The following is a 14,715-nucleotide window of genomic DNA, read 5'->3' on the forward strand; positions in this document are numbered from 1 at the left end:
CTGCCCTGTTGGTGGGGACTAACTCCCCTCTGGTGCGACGGCTCTTGGGAGCCTGTAAGAAGAAGGGTGGGGGAGAACTTTTTGGAGACCCTCTCGGTACACCCCGTGTTCCGAGCGGTGTACGAAGGAGTGAGTGACCCCCAGGGGCTGGATCCTGAGTGCAAACGAGGGACGGTGTGGTGCACTCAGGCGAGGCCTAAGGTGATACGGCCAGGGGAGGCGGCATTAGTGATGGGGACCCCCAGATTCCCCGGAGTACCGGTGGGCGAGGCCCTGCTAGTAGACGCCCCCGACAACCTGAAAGGGGAGTCCCGGTTCCCGGCTGGGGCGCAAGTGAGACCTGAATTACAGAGGCCCTGAGCTGTACAGGCACGGCAGATGGGGGTGATGGTGAGGAACATAACGGAGCGGGAGATCACCTTTAAGCGCGGGATGCCCCTCGCGCACTTGTTCCCGGTGACGGTGATGTCCAGCGCCCCCGTGAAGCCCACTGGAGGGAAACTATTGGGAAACGGGGGGCGGCTGACCGAGGAGGCCTTTAATTTTGAAAACTCCCCTGTACCGCCGGAGTATAAGAGCAGGCTGGTGGAGAAGATGCTGAAGTTAGGGTGTGTCTTTTATCAGGACGAGTTTGATGTAGGGTGTTCCAAGAGCACTCGGCACACCATTCGGGTAACAAATGACACCCTGTTTAGGGAGAGGTCGCGGCGGTTGGCCCCAGCAGATGTGGAAGATGTGCGGCAGCACTTGCGGCAGTTGAAAGATGCAGGGATTATTGCGGAATCCCGAAGCCCATATGCGTCCCCCATGGTGGTGGCCTGGAAGAAAAATGGGAAGGTACGCATGTGCGTGGACTATAGCACCCTGAACTGCCGCACTGTTCCCGACCAATATACGGTCCCGAGGGTGGAAGATGCCTTGGCCTGCCTGAGTGGTGCACAGTGGTTCAGTGTATTGGATTTACGGAGTGGGTATTACCAGATTCCGATGAGCGAGACTGATAAGGAGAAGACGGCCTTTATCTGCCCCCTGGGGTTTTTCCAGTTCGAACGAATGCCCCAAGGCATCTCGGGGGCCCCAGCCACCTTCCAGCGGCTCATGGAGCGGACAGTAGGGGACATGAACCTGCTGGAGGTATTGGTGTACCTGGACGACCTGACAGCGTTTGGATCTACGTTGGAGGAACATGAGGAGCGGCTGCTGAAGGTGCTGAGTCGGCTGAAGGAGGAAGGATTAAAACTTTCCCTGGATAAATGTCAGTTCTGCAAGACGTCAGTCAGTTATGTTGGGCACATAATCTCGCGAAATGGAGTGGCCACCGATCCGGATAAGATAGCCGCAGTCACCACCTGGCCGAGACCTCAGAAGGTGAGCGCCTTACGCTCGTTTTTGGGGGTTTGCGGATATTACCGGTGATTCGTGAAAGGATATGCGAAAATGAGTCATCCATTGAACCAGCTGCTGTGTGGCTATCCACCTGTGGGGAGGAGGAGGAAGGGAAACCGAGGGTCGGAGGTAGGAGGATACTTGAACCCGGGAGAGCCTTTTGGATTGAGGTGGGATGCTCAATGTGAGGAGGCGTTCCAATCTCTAAAAAGGGCGCTGACGCAGGCCCCAGTGTTGGCATTTGCTGATCCCCGGAAGCCGTATGTTCTACACACTGATGCCAGTCACGACGGTCTGGGGGCTGTTCTGTACCAGGAACAGGGAAACGGATTGAGGCCGGTAGCGTTTGTCAGTCGGAGTTTGTCGCCATCTGAGAGAAACTATCCCACTCACAAGCTGGAGTTCTTGGCATTGAAATGGGCGGTGGTGGACAGGTTGAGTGACTACCTATATGGGGCCCAGTTTGAGGTGAGAACTGATAACAACCCCCTCACTTATCGGCGAAGCTGGATGCTACTGGGCACCGGTGGTTAGCAGCCTTGTCTGCCTATGAGTTCAGCCTGAAGTACCGCCCGGGGAGTCGGAACATCGATGCAGATGCCCTGTCTCGTCGGGCGCACGACGAGTCGGACACGGCCGAGGAGTGGAAGAGTGTCCCCGCCCAGGGAGTAAAGGCCATGTGTCAAGTTGGGAGCGACGGGGAAGTAGGAGAACAGATGGGAACGGATCGGGCAGTAGATCAACTGGGGGCTGACGGTGACGCGCTGCCCACTGTTTACTGTAATGTGACTGCTCTGAGGAACAGGCAGCTGCCGGAGTTGAGTCCCCAGGAAGTAGAGGCGGTTCAGCGTGATGACCCAAGCATTGGCACTATCTGGTACGCGGTTAGCCGGGGTGATATGGGGCAGGTGGAGAAGGCGAAACATGCCTCCGTTCCCCTACTACTGAAGGAGTGGCCCCGGTTGAAGCTGAAGAACCACGTCCTGTACCGGGTCACGTCGCCTCCGGACCACCCGCGGCGCTGGCAGCTGGTCATGCCTGAGAAGTATCGGAAGACAGTGCTCCAGGCTCTACATGATGATTCCGGGCACTTAGGGGTAGAGAAGACCTATGGATTAGTCAAGGACCGGTTTTACTGGCCCCGGATGAGGGGGGAGGTGGAAGAATACTGTAAGACCTGTAGCCGTTGCGTCAGGAGGAAGATCTTGCCTGCGCAGGCGGCCCCGTTATCCCACTTGCAGAGCGCGGGATCCATGGACCTGGTGTGTATGGATTTCCTGTCTATTGAGCCAGACACCAGCAATACCGCGAATGTCTTGGTCCTCACGGATCACTACACTAGATATGCGCAGACTTTTCCTACTAAGGATCAGAAAGCGACTACAGTGGCGAAGGTGTTATGGGAGAAGTACTTTGTTAATTATGGCCTTCCCCGGCGGATCCACAGTGATCAGGGACGGGACTTCGAGAGAACATGAATTGCTGGATATACTTGGGGTTGAAAAGTCCAGAACCACCCCCTATCACCCGCAGGGTGATCCTCAACCCGAGAGGCTTAACCGGACCCTGCTGGACATGCTCGGCACCTTGGAGATTGGACAGAAGAGTAAGTGGAGTCAGCACATTGCCCATTTGGTTCATTGTTACAATTGTACTCGCAATGATGCCACGGGGTACTCACCCTTCTATCTGATGTTCGGACGGGAAGCGAGGTTGCCCATTGATCTGTGTTTTGGAACTGAAGCGGGGGAAATACCTTCGAAGCTATGTCTGAAGTACGTGTCCGATATGAGGAGAGAGTTGAAAAGGGCGTACGAGTTGGCTGAGGCGGCAGCCACCAAGCAGAACCAGCGGAATAAAAGGAGGTATGATCAGAAGGTAAAGTTTGTCCAGCTATTGCCGGGAGATCGAGTCCTTATCTGGAATTTAGGACTACAGGGTAAGCACAAGTTGGCGGACCGTTGGGCAGCCACCCCCTATGTGGTGGAGAGTCAGATGCCGAATCCCCGGTTTACCGGGTGAGACCTGAGGACGGGCAGGGGCCTGTCAAGGTACTCCATCGGAACCACCTGTTGCCTGTGGGTCGAGAGGTGGAGATGGACCCAGAGCCCGAATGGAAGTTTACTCCTATTACGAGGACTCTGCGAGGGCGCGGGACGCGGGAAGAGCCCGCTGCAAAGAAAACGGGGCCGGTCTCCACCTCGAGAAGGGGTACATCATCGGAAGATGATGAGTCGGACGTGTGGTACCTGCTTCCGTTCGCTGATTCCCCGGTGCCGGGGGAAGAGACTCTTGGCCTTTCCATCACTGAGTCAGGGGAACCGAGGGAGGGTGTTGCAGAGCCGCCTGTATTACAGCCGGGATTGGGGGAGGAGAGGGTGGAGGCAGAACCCGAGCCAGAGGGCTCACAGGGGCAGAGGGATCCCGGTGAAGGGGAAGGTCCGACAGATAGGCCCGAGGAGTCAACTGGGGTGTCTGAACAGGGACAGTCAGCAGAGGAAGTACAGAGGCCTCAGAGGAGTAGGCATCCCCCGGAAAGACTCACTTATATAAGGCCGGGAGAGCAGGGTGTGATCTCTACTGCCCTGCAAAGTTATGTCACTGCTTTATGCACCAGGGTTGGGTTTTGTGTTTTACAAGGAGCACTGGTGAACTCTGTTAACGTCATGAGGGCATGACTTTTTGTGGTGGGGGGAGAGTGTACGGGTCTTTCTTTTGTTACATTTAAAATGGCGACTTTGTTATGTTAATTTGGGGAATGCGGCTTAGTTGTGCTTTAACGCTGAAGAAAGTTTGCGCTAACAGTTTGTTTTACTTTAAAATGAGATAACAGGGTTCTATTAGCCAATGGGTGGTTATGTATCATTTTGTTTTCGGATACCATGCTGTATGATATGACTGTGGACTGAGTTTTGGCGGGGAGTTGGAGGAGAGACGAGAAGACCGCGGACGTGTGGAGAGGCTCCGGTCGATCACGCAGGGTGGTCCCGAGCCCTGAGTCGACGGAATTCGGGTGGTCGTCTGAAGTCGAATTGAGCTCCAACGTAGCGCGCAAAGAACTTGGACTTTGATAAGTGTTGGCGCCTTTTTTTTTTCCATTACTTTCCTCTCTGTATCAAATGTATATTAATGTGATAGAATTAGTAATATCTATAAAGTGTATTTGTTAAAATTTACTGGGTGTGCTGGCTGATGATTGATGTTTGTGATTGATTCGGGCGGCAACCGACCCTGTGGGGAGTGTTGAGGCGGGTGCTGGGCTGGATTTCCCCTAGACATACACGAGCCAATATAACTGAACGTTACATAAACATGAAGTAACATATAACATGAAAAGAGTGGTCCCAATACCGATCCTTACAAAACACCATTGGTCACTGGCAACCAACCAGAAAAGACTCCCTTTGTTCCCATTCTTTGCCTTCTGCCAGACAGCCAATCTTCTATCCATGCTAGTATCTTTCCTATAAACACTGGCTGTTATCTTGTTCAGCAGCCTCGTGTGGCACCTTGTCAAAGGCCTTCTGAAAATTAAAGTGAACAACATCCACTTTGTCTATCCTGGTTATAATTTCCTCAAAGAATTCCAAAAGATTTGTCAGGCAAGATTTCTCCTTAAGGAAATCATGTTGACTTTGGCCTAATTTACCATGTGCTTCTAAGTACCCTAAAAGCTTAGAACCATAGAAACTACAGCACAGAAACAGGCCTTTTGGCCCTTCTTGGCTGTGCCGAACCATTTTCTGCCTAGTCCCACTGACCTGCACATGCACCATATCCCTCCATACACCTCCCATCCATGTATCTGTCCAATTTATTCTTAAATGTTAAAAAAGAACCCGCATTTACCACCTCGTCTGGCAGCTCATTCCATACTCCCACCACTCTCTGTGTGAAGAAGCCCCCCTAATGTTCCCTTTAAACTTTTCCCCCCTCACCCTTAACCCATGTCCTCTGGTTTTTTCCTCCCCTTGCCTCAGTGAAAAAAGCCTGCTTGAATTCACTCTATCTATACCCATCATAATTTTATCCTTAATAATGGACTCCAACATCTTCCCAACCACTGGTCAGGTTAACTGGTGTACTAACATCGTTTCTTCTGCCTCCCTCCCTTCTTAAGGAGTGGAGTGATATTTGCAACCTTCCAGTCCTCTGGAACAATTCCAAAATCTAGTAGCTCTTGAAAGATTATTACCTCAATCTCTTTAGCCACCTCTTTCAGAACCCTGGAGTGCAGTCCATCTGGTCCGAGTGACTTAGCTACCTTCAGATCTGTAAGCTTCCTAGCAGCTCCTCCTTAGTAACCACATCACCACACACTTTTGCCCCCAATACTCTCAAGTTTCTGGCATACTGTTAGTGTCTTCCACAGTGAAGATTGATGCAAAATACTTATCCTCATCCTCCATTTCTATGTCTCCCATTACTACCTCTCCAGCGTTATTTTCCAGCAGCCTAATATCTATTTCACCTCTCTTTTACTCTTTATATATTTGAAAAAGCTTTTGGTATTCTCTTTTATATAATTGGCTAGCTTACATTCATATTTCATCTTTTCTCTCCTTATGGTTTTGTAGTTGTCTTCTGTTGGATTTTAAAAGCTTCCCAATCCTCTAAAAGCCACTAATTTTTGCTATATTATATGCCCTCTCCTTTGCTTTTATGCTGTCTTTGACTTCCCTTGTCAGCCACGATTGCCTCATTCTCCCTTTAAAATACTACTTCATCTTTGAGATGTATTTATCCTGCATCTTTCGAATTGCTCCTAGAAACTCCAGCCATTGCTGTTCTGTTGTCATCCCTGCTCGTGCCCTCTTCCAATCAACTTTGGCCAGCTCCTCTCTCATGCTCCTGTAATTCCCTTTACTCCACTGTAATTCTGATATATTTGACTAAGTCCTGCTGCAATTGCATTGCTTCCTCAGCACTACCTACCCCTCCACCTATCTTTGTATCATCTGCAAACTGCCACAAAGCCATCAATTCCATTATCTAAATCAATGACAAACAATGAGAAAAGTAGCAGTCCTAATACTGACACGTGAGGAACACCAGTAGTCACTGGCAGCCAACCAGAAAAGGGCCCTTTTATCTATTCCCACTCGCTGCCTCCTGCCTGTCAGCCATTCCTCTATCCATGCCATATATCTCCTGTAAGACCATTGGATTTTATCTTGTTAGGCAGCATGATGTGAGTCACCTTACCAAATGCCTTTTGAAAATCCCAGTAAATGACATCCACTACCTCTCCTTTGACCATCCTGCTTCTTACTTCCTTGAAGAATTCTAACAGATTTGTCAGGCAAGGTGTCTCTTCACAGAAACCATGCTGATTTTGACTTATTTTATCATTAGTCTCCAAGTACCCCAAAATCTCATCCTTAATAATAGATTTCAACACTTTCCCAACCACTGAGGTTAGGATAACTGGCCTATAATTTCCTCTCTTTTGCCTTTCTCCCTCCTTAAAGAGTGGAGTGACATTTGGAGTTTTCCAGTCCTCCAGGGCCATGCCAGAATCAAGTGCTTCTTGAAAGATCATGACTAATGCATCCGTTAACTCTTCAGCAACCTCTCTCAGGACTGTGGGATGTAGTCCATCTGGCCCAGGTGACTTATTCCCCAAAAGACCTCCCAGTTTACCTAGAACTTTTTCCTTTGTAATAGCACTCATTCCTGCTCCCTGATACTCATGGACCTCAGGCACACTGCTAGTGTCTTCCACAGTGAAGACCGATGCAAAGTACCCATTAAGTTCTGCCATTTCTTTGGCCCCATTCCTACCTCACCAGCATCATTTTCCAGTGGTCCAATATTAATCTCACCTCCCTTTTGTTTTTTTATATAACTGAAAAAACTTAGTATCCTGTTTTATATTATCAGCTAGTTTGTCCTCATATTTCATCTTTTCCCTTCTTATAGCTTTTTAATTGCCTTTTGTTGGATTTTAAAAGCTTCCCAATTATCCAACTTCCCACTCACTTTTGCGACCTTATATGCCCTTTCCTTGGTTCTTATGCAGTTATTAATTCCCTTGTCAGCAACAGTTGCCTAGCCCTGCCATTTGAAAACAACTACTTCTGTGGGACATTTCTACCCTGCGCCTTGTGAACTATTCCCAGAAACTTCAGCCACCACTGTCCTGCCGTCACCTCTGCCAGTATCCTCCTCCAATCCACCTCGGCAAGCAGCTCTCATGCTTCTGTAATTCCCTTTAGGCCATTGCGATACTGATACATGTAACATATGCTTCTCCCTCTCAAATTGCAGTATGAATTCAATCATATTATGATCACTGCCTCCTAAATGTTCCTTTACGTTCAGCCAACTAATAAAACCTGAATTATTACACGACACCCAACCTATGATAGCCTTTCCCCCAGTAGTTGGCCCTGAGTCATGGGTTAAGGGTGGGGCAGATCTTTATGCAGGTGGAACCACTGTTGGCCCCCGTGCAGATGCTAATACTTCAGATGTCCACCCCCATATTCCCTGACAAGGCTGTCTTCTCCCACCTGTACTCCCGAATCGACCTGAGATCATAATAACCCCAAAACTGTACGAGGCACCTCCGCAGGGTTATGAGCACCTTTTCTCAGCTTCAGTGTCATCTGCTTATGCAGCTGGAGTGCGATGATGATGCCAAGCAGCAACTTCAGGTTTGTTTTATATTTTTTGAGGGGCATTATTATACCATCCTGTGGGCTAGGGGGCCACCCAAGGTGCCATTCACTGATCCAGGGTAGTAATCTTGGGATTGCTGCCTGTGCCACGCAACAGTGAGGATAGGAATAGAATGAAGTGGCAGGTAAATGCATGGCTGAAGAATTGGAGTGGGGAGCAGGGATTCAGATTTCTGGATAATTCGGACCTCTTCTGGGGCAGGGTGACTAATATTCTTGCAGGCAGATTTATTAGAGCTGTTGAGGATGATTTAAACTAATATGGCAGGGGGGTGGGAACCAGGATGATAGAACTGAGGATGAGCTAGCTGGTTTACAAGTACATGATGGATGTAACATGAATATAAGGATGGACAAGCCAATAATTGGGTACAAATGCAGACAGAGCAAAGAGTTAAATTGTAACACAGAGGCAAAATTCAAAAGCACGAAGAATGCAGACCGAAGGTGCCTTATTTAAATACTCACAGTATTTGGAATAAGATGGACAAACTTGTGGAGCGATTAGAAATCGGTCAGTATGATGTTGTGGGCATCACTGACTTGTGGCTGAAGGAAGGCCACAGCTGGGAGCTTAACAGCAAAGGATAAACTTTGTATGCAGGAAGGCATTGGTGATAGTGTGGCTTTGTTGGTAAGAGATGGAATTGCATCTTTAGAAAGAGGTCGCAAATTGTGGTCAGGATGTGGGGTTACGATTGCAAAGGGAGCTGGAAAGGGCAGGTGATAAGGGTAATTACACAATGGTAATGGGGGACTTCAATATGCAAGGGGATTGGGAAAATCAAGTTGGTGTCGGATCGCAGGAGAAGGAATTTGTTGAATACCTACGAGATGGCTTTTCAGAGCACCTTATGCTTGAGCCTGCTTGAGGAAAGACTATCTTAGATTGGCTGTTGTGTAATAACCCAGATCTTATCAGGGAGCTTAATGTAAAGGAACCCTCAGGAGGCAATTTTCATAATATGATTGAATTCATACTGCAATTTGAGAGGGAGAAACATAAGTCAGATCACAATAGAATAAAGGGAATTACAGAGGCATGAGAGAGGAGCTTGCCCAGGTGGATTGGAGGAGGATACTGGTGGGGATGATGGCAGGGTGGGGATGACAGCAGAGCAGAGATGGCTGAAGTTTCTGGAAATAGTTAACAAGGTGCAGGATAGATATATTCCACAGAGGAAGAAGTTCTCAAATGGCAGGGCCAGGCAACTGTAGCTGGCAAAGGAAGTTAAGAACTACATAAAAGTCAAGGAAAAAGCATATAAGGTAGCAAAAGTGAGTGGGAAGTTGGATGATAAGGAAATTTTTAAAATCCAGCAAAAGGCAACTAAAAAATCTATAAGAAGGGAAAAGATGAAATATGAAGGCAGACCAGCGAATAGTATAAAGCAGGATACCAAAAGATTTTTCAGTTATATGAAGAGTAAAAGGGAGGCGAGAGTTGATATTGGATCATTGGAAAATGATGCTGGTGAGGTAGGAGTAGGGGTACAAAGAAATGTCAAATTAATTTAATAGGTATTTTGCATCAGTCTTGAATGTGGAAGACATGAGCAGTGAGCCAGAGGTCCATGAGTGTCAGGAGCAGAAGTGAGTGCCATTGCTATTACAAAGGAAAAAGTGCTAGGCAAACTCAAAGGTCTTAAGGTGGACAAGTCACCTGGATCAGATGGACTAAATCCCAAAGAACTGAATCACTTGATTCTGGCATGGCCCCAGAGGACTGGAAGATTGCAAATGTCACTCCACCATTTAAGAAGAGAGGAAGGCAAAAGAAAGGAAATTATAAGCCAGTTAGCCTAACCTCAGTGGTTGGGAATGTGTTAGAATCTGTTACTAAGGATGATGTTTCAGAGTACTTGGAGTCTAATGATAAAGTAAGAAGTCAGCGTGGTTTCTGTAAAGGTAAATCTTGCCTGCCAAATTTGTTCGAGTTCTTTGAGGAAGTAACAAGCAGGGTGGACAAAGGACAAGCAGTAGATGTAATTTACTTGGATTTTCAGAAGGCATTTGATAAGGTACTTCACATGAGGCTGCTTAGCAAGATAAAATTCTGTGGTGTTACAGGAAGATACTGGTATGGATAGTGGAATGAATGGCTGGCAGGCAGGAGGCAGCAAGTGGGAATAAATGTTGGCTGCCAGTGACTATTGGTGTTCCTCAAGGTTCAGTATTGGTTTTCACATTGTTTGTCAATGACTTGGAAAATGGAATTGATGGCTTTGTGGCAAAATTTGTGGATGATACAAAAATAGGTGGAGGGGTAGGTAGTGCTGAGGAAGCAATGTGATTGCAGCAGGACTTAGACAAATGGGAAGATTGGGTGAAAAAGTGCAGGTGGAATACAGTATTGGGAAATGTATGATCATGCATTTTGGTAAAAGGAACAATAGTGTGGACTGTTATCTAAATGGAGAGAAAATTCAAATATCAGAGGTGCAGAGGGATTTGGGAATCCTTGTGCAAGATTCCTAGAAGGTCAATTTACAAGTTGAGTCTGTGGTAAAGAAGGCAAATGCAATGTTGGCATTTATTTCAAAGGGAATAAAATATAAAAGCAAGGAGATAATGCTAGGCCTTTATAAGAAACTAGTCAGGCCACAGTATTGTCAAAGGTTTTGGGCCTCCTATCTCAGAAAGAATGTGTTGTCATTGGAGAGAGTCCAGAGGAGGTTCACATGGATGATTCCGGAAATGCACAGGTAACATGAGGAGCATTTGGCAGCTTTGGGACACACTGGAGTTTAGAAGAGTGCATGAGCATCTCATTGAAACCTACTGAATGTTGAAAGGACTAGATAGGGTGGATGTGGAGAGGCTATTTCCTATGGTGGAGGTATCCAGAACTAGATGGCACAGCCTCAGAACTGAGGGACCATGCTATAGAACAGAGGTAAGGAGGAATTTTTTTTTAGCCAGAGTAGTAAATCTGTGGAATGCTGTAGCACAGACCGCTGTGGAGGCCCAGTCCGTACATACATTTAAGGCAGAAGTTGATCGTTTCCTGATCAGGATATGGAGAGAAGTAAGATGTATTGGGTTGAGTAGCGTCTGGGATCAGTCATGATGGAATGGTGGCATAGACTCAATGGGACATGTTCCACACAGCATTGTGGGCTGAAGGGCCTGTATTGTGCTGTAGGTTTTCTATTCTATTCTGTCTTGATCCCAATGACCTACATCTGATGTAAACTGCCTAAGCATTGCCCTTCACCCCATGGGACATTTTGCCCCTGAACTCCTGAAATTGCACCTTTAAATTGCATTGGCCAAATTGCCCTTTACTTGCAAAGATGGTTAACAACAGATGGTGCAATCCGGGTCATATTACGATCGAGGAACGTGTTTGTAGACCGGATATTGAACCTTTTGCTGTTGGACTTCGGCCACAGTCCACCGAGATACAACACTGGCCGGCACGGGAGGTCATTCCTGCCTGTGGCCATCGAACTTGCTGCTCCTCCCGTGGAGGGTCAGACAGCCTGAGCCAATAGGCTGGTCCTGGACTTATTTTCCATCTGGCATAGTTTGCATTTTGTTGTTTGATTATTTGTGGTTTTGTATTGCTATATTTATGCTCTATTCTTGGTTGGAGCGGCTGTAACGAAACGCAATGTCCCTCGGGATCAATGAAGTATATCTATCTATCTATCTATCTATCAAAAGAAAATCTCACCCAATGGACTGCAGCAATTTCCCACCTAGAGTTCAACACTCCAAACGCACAAGAAAAAGCTGGTTGGAGATATTCTGATTCTTTCCGACGAACAGAGAAAATTATGGAAATAAAATAGAGAATGTTGGAAATAGTCCCAGGCTATTTCTGAGCAACATCTGAGGAGAGAGAAACACAGTGAATGTTTCAGATTAATGGGGAAGGGTTCTGCAGAAAGGTCTTCCACCTGAAACATTTCTCTCTCCACAGACCTGATGGGTATTTCCAGCATTTTTTAACACAAGAGATTCTACAAGTACTGTAATGAAAATCCAGAGCGACACACACAAAATCCTTTCCAGATCTGAGGCACGGTCTCCGACAGAAACATCGTTTCCATAGATGCTGCCTGACCTACTGAGCTCCCCCAGCATTTTGTGTGTGTCGCTTCAGCATTCTTTATTTTGTATCGAACTTTCAACGTTAGCAGTCTTTTTAGAAGAAGTTGCGGATTCTTCTGTCGATTCTTTTCAATATCCTGGAATCCAAAACCCAGTCAACTACATGGTGGTCGGAAACCATCACCAGCCACCTCGTGTGGGTTTAACTCCAATCTCTGCACTAGTTGGAGCTAGACCAGCGAGTTACTCCGGGATCCTGCCCAATATCGCTAAATAAATCCACGAAAAGCTCCACACTGTCGTTTGTGGGAATTTCTTGAGCACGCACCAGCTTGTAAGATTATCTCATTACATTACTGTATACAAGTATTCAAAGCACAATTCATTTTTTTAAAAAAGACTAAAGAATGCATTGGTTCGCCATGGGATCCAGACGGGGGAATGGAATGCAAGTTTTGTTCTCGAAATCTTCAACAAACTTCATACGTTTTAACCAATTGCGTCCCTTCTCCGATAAAATCACCATCCCACGCAGAGGATTATCGAGGTATGTGGACCAGGGAGCAGTAACAATCCAGATCAAGAATCATCCTGTTCTGATGAAGAATCTAGCCTGGGAACGTCAAGTCCTCTCCATTGATGCTGCCTGGCCTGCTGAGTTCTTCCAGCGTTTTACTATTGCAACAGTAACAGCCCTCTAGAGTAGTAATTAACAAGATCCTAGTACGCAGTTAGCCACCTACAGTTTTGGTCTCCATCTTCCCAAATGAACCGGGTGTTGAATTAAACAGCGTCACAATCCCGGACACTGACACGTAAGGAAATATCTCTCTGGTCCTGGCGCCACTCTACAGAGACCCGTCGGTGGAACCGGTCACAAATATCTTCGACCAAAGATGAGTGATTCGGGTAAAGTCTCTATAGAACCCTTCTCTCTCGAATGACACAGCTTCGCCACGCTGCTAGCACAACCGCCACAAACTTGGGTCGTATTATTATTCGGAGTTACAGTTTAAACAGACCACTTGTTGCACGAGAAATGCTTCTATTTTTACCTTCATTTAGCACAGCCGCCGGAGAAACAAGTTTGTGGTTAGCCATCAACGCCTCTGTTCCTTTTCACTTGCAGTTGATGAGGGAGGGCGGGTCTTGCGGGAGACCACACAGTAACTTGCATTGCCGGTGTCACAGGTAACGCAGGAAGTACTGCAAGTGATCTGCGGGTTCGCAGTATAAGGCAGTTTGTTTCAGTCAGAAAGATTGAGGTAGACTTAAGTTTCCATAGCCAACTGGGGGCTTGGATTCAAGTCGATGTGAGTGGGAGAGAGCCAAAGATTCTCATCATGTTCCAGGGAGCTTTGGATTTAACTTCAGCACATGGAGTTATACAGCATGGAAACAGCCCTTTGGCCCAACTCGTCCATTCTAACCCTTTGGCCCAACTTGTCCATGCCAATTCTTTGGCCCACTCATCCATCCCAATCCTTTGGCCCAACTCACCCATGCCAATCCTTTGGCCCAACTCACCCATGCCAATCCTTTGGCCTAATTCATCTATGCCAGCCCTTTGGCCCAACTTGTCCATGCCATCCACCCACTTTTTTTAAGCACCTCATGGTTTAATAAACCTCTATAAGATCACCCCTCAGCCTCCTTTATCCCAGGGAAAGCATTCTCAGCCTCTCTTTATAAGTGAAGCCCTCCAGCATCCTTGTGAAGCTTTCTGCACCCTCTCTACTTGTTGACATTCTTCCTATAGTGTGGTGTTTCCAATCAATAAACCTGGGATAAGTATACTTATTAAAGCCTCTTGGTGCATATAATTTCTGACATCGAGTGGACCACTGGCTTTGTCTGCAGTCTATCTCTGCAGCTCTGCTGTCCCAGGTGATCCTTGAGATTGAGGATGTCTCATTTCCTCTCTAGTTCTGAGGTGATTGCTGTGGTCAATGTGGGAACCAAAGATACATCCACAGACGAGGCAAAAGCTGGTTATGTGGTGGATGGACAGAATATAAGGTGGTGTGCTCCTTCCGCCATTTGCACAGGCCTCTATGTTCTCCTGGTACGTGGACCTGAAGTTCTCAACATCATCCCAGTGCTCCTTCTTGACTTTGCACCTTCAGAGGCCACAGATTCCCGGGAGTCATGCAGGATGCTGCATTTCTTTACAGAGAGTTTGAGCCCATCTTTGAAACTGTATTTTTTTTCTGTCAATCTGCAAATCGCATCCCTTGGCAGAGCATTAAATAGAATTGTAAGGGGGTTTCGTCTCTAATGTTACTGCGTAGGCTAATTAAAATGGCTTCTTTGTTATGTTATACTTGGGAATGCTTCTTTGTTATGTTAAATGCTGAGAAAGTCCTCCTGCTAGCAGTTTGTTGAATCACGTTACTGATAAGAAGATGTTATGAACCAATTGGGATAGTTGTTATGTTTTTGGTATATCTGTAAGATATTGTATGCGCGGGGTTTTGGGGCAGAAGGCGGGAGAGAGAGACAGAGGATGGACCAGGTGCTGTGATGTCCGCTAAAAGGGTCGGACCCCGAGGAGGGCGTTCAGCAAGGAGACGGAGACAGACTTGTG

Source organism: Mobula birostris, chromosome 12, assembly GCF_030028105.1.
Source record: "Mobula birostris isolate sMobBir1 chromosome 12, sMobBir1.hap1, whole genome shotgun sequence".
Lineage (NCBI taxonomy): Eukaryota > Metazoa > Chordata > Chondrichthyes > Myliobatiformes > Myliobatidae > Mobula > Mobula birostris.